This window comes from Microtus ochrogaster, unplaced genomic scaffold (assembly GCF_000317375.1).
Source record: "Microtus ochrogaster isolate Prairie Vole_2 unplaced genomic scaffold, MicOch1.0 UNK66, whole genome shotgun sequence".
In the NCBI taxonomy this organism is placed as follows: domain Eukaryota; kingdom Metazoa; phylum Chordata; class Mammalia; order Rodentia; family Cricetidae; genus Microtus; species Microtus ochrogaster.
The window spans coordinates 1,840,372-1,843,065 of record NW_004949164.1 but is presented as its reverse complement, the minus strand read 5'-3'; the positions used below and the strand labels follow the sequence as shown (position 1 = coordinate 1,843,065).

Here is a 2,694-nt window from a genome sequence, read left to right as displayed (position 1 = left end):
AAAAAAAAAAAAAAAAAAAAGCCATTGTGTCCTTAGAAGGTGAACGGTTTCTAACAAACGTTACTTTTGTTTGTTCCTGTTCCATTATGAAAAGGTGCCCTCAGGGGCAAAAACAAAACATAACAAAACAAAAAACTATCCAAAAAGCAGAGGCAGGTGGATCTGTGTGTTCGAGGCCAGCCTGATGTTACAGAGCAAGTTCCAGGCTGGACAGTCAGATCTACAAAGAACCCTGCCTCAAAGGGAAAAACAAACAAAACAACAAAAACCTAGTACTTTTGTTCTTCGGTTATGGGAAGCTCAGTAACGGAGTACAAAGGCCCAACAGGAAACTCCCACCACCTGCAGCTTCCCCAGTTGGTTCCTGCTTCATGCTGTGAGCAGCTGATTTGATGGTGTTATCTCTACAGCTGCTCTTTGCTTTTACTTTACAGGAAGAGTCCCTTCTGCCAAGGACTAGGTGAAATCCAGCTGACTGATGGCTTCCTCAGCTGATGGCTGCCGGATGTTTTGAGATCCGTTCTGTTAAGGTTTTACTGTTTATCTGCGGCATCTCTCATTATTTTTATGTATTTGCTTTTGACTTGTTATATATTTAGTAAACAGACTCAAGTTATAGTTATCACAGAACATTCTCTGGACTGTAGTGAATGTCAGAGTTTACCCTTTCATAGGGATTCAGGCTGAAACTCTGCCTCTGAGTGTATATCTGGGCCTGGTGGACAAGCCTCCAGCCACAGCATGGAGCAGGCTGAGAAAAAAGGACTCCAGTTCCATGCAAGTCTGGCTATAAAGCAAACTCTCACTCTTTAAAACAAAATAAAACAAACAAACAAACAAAAATCCACAAGTAAACAAATCAATGAAAGAAATTTTATTGAAATTTGACAGAATTTGAGGTATTTCACTTGACAATGTAGTACAGATTTTCTTTTCAGGGACTGTATGATTATTTTGGCGAATCGTTCACAGCTCAGTCTTTGCAGTCCAGCAAGACAGGATATTAGCTGTGACTTCTGTGCGGTCCATTCTCATTTAATTTCCTCAACTTTAAAAGAAGGAAGACAATAAAATTTGTTCCACAGGATACTATAGAGATTAGAGATAATAAACAAATGGTTAGACACACATATTAAAATCTTACTATACAATAGCTAAAATTCACTGATATTTGGGCTGGTTAGTTTTCGTCTACTTGACACAAGCTGGGTCATATGATGAAAGAGGGACCCTCAGTTAAAAAGAATACCTTCCTTCCTTTTTTTTTTTTTTTTTTTTTTTTTTTGGTTTTTCGAGACAGGGCTTCTGTGTAGCTTTGGAGCCTGTCCTGGAACTAGCTCTTATAGACCAGGCAGGCCTCCAACTCACAGAGATCCACCTGCCTCTGCCTCCTGAGTGCTGGGATTAAAGGCGTGCGCCACCACTGCCTGCTGAAAAGAATACCTTTATCAGATTGCCCTGTAGATAATTCTGTGGGGCGTTTTCTCAATCAGTGATTGATGTGTGATTGAACTAAGCTCACAGGGAGCAGTGCCATCCCTGGCTGAGGTGGTCCTGGGAGGTAGGAGAAAAACTTTGAATGAGTCTGGTTTCTGTGTCTGCTAATGCTTGAGTTCCTGCCCTGACTTTCTTCAGTGGACTAAATCAGGAAGGACTTGTAAGTCAAATAAAGCCTTTCCTCCTCAGCTTGTTCTTGGACATGGTGTTTACAACAGCAACACAAAACTACAATATCCTATTACCTACCTTTATGTGATTAATTACCAGTCCATTACACTTTCTATGCTACTAAGAGAATTTAGAAATAACTTTCGTTTTCTTGAGATTTCTATTATTATAGTTAAATGAACCTTTACCTAGTATTTTATGATTAAGAAACAAAAATTCTTTGTAAGCAGAATGCCAAAACTATATAAAAAGGTAAATCACATTAAGACTCATTGAGATTTTCTCCTTTAAATTCCTTTTTGAAACATCACACTAATAAATACATAGTTAAAAATCAACATAAGACAGTTTTTAAAATCAACAACTGACCTAAGGTTACCAGGCAGCCCCATAGAAAAAAACCCGGGCCATGTAAAACCACACTTGGTTGTACAGGCCTATAGCCCCAGCTACCCAAAAAGTCCCAAAGATGCAAATTTTGAGGCAAATTCAGGTTAGGGTGAAATCAAGATCTTATGCCCAGAAAACAAAGTGAAATCCACAAATAAGGGGTGGCCAAGTTATGGTGCAACGAGAACAAGGGCAAACTTACACAAAACAATTGTGACGTCAAAACTGTTAAATATGGGACCAAATAACGACTGAAAAAGCTCAAGGGGACACTGAAAATGCCTACTTGGGGACAAGATACTCAGCTGAAGTGTCTGGAGGGAACGTGGAATATTTTTGAGTTCCAATACTAAAGACATAGCAATGTGATGTGAACCAGTCTTTATAGTGTACAAGCCCTTCCAGAATAAACATTTGGGTGGCCACATATTGCTACTGGCATTGTGAAGCGAAGCTTGCCTCACCAAAGAGCTATACACAAAATAGGGGAGGAGCCGGGCGATGGTGGCGCACACCATTAATCCCAGCCCTGGGGAGGCAGAGGCAGGCGGATCTCTGAGTTCGAGATCAGCCTGGTCTACAGAGCGAGTTCCAGGACAGGCTCCAAAGCCACAGAGAAACCCTGTCTCGAAAAAC

The 2,694-nt window shown here is 40.6% G+C and overlaps 2 protein-coding genes across 2 annotated transcripts in view; both read right to left on the bottom strand.

The window, feature by feature from the left end:
* LOC102002731 (histone H3.1) overlaps positions 1 to 2,694 on the bottom strand; it is a 69,201-nt gene that overhangs the window by 60,314 nt on the left and 6,193 nt on the right. The gene's annotated exons all lie outside the window — the stretch shown is intronic.
* LOC101990310 (histone H4-like) overlaps positions 1 to 2,694 on the bottom strand; it is a 16,427-nt gene that overhangs the window by 13,239 nt on the left and 494 nt on the right. The window lies entirely within an intron of this gene.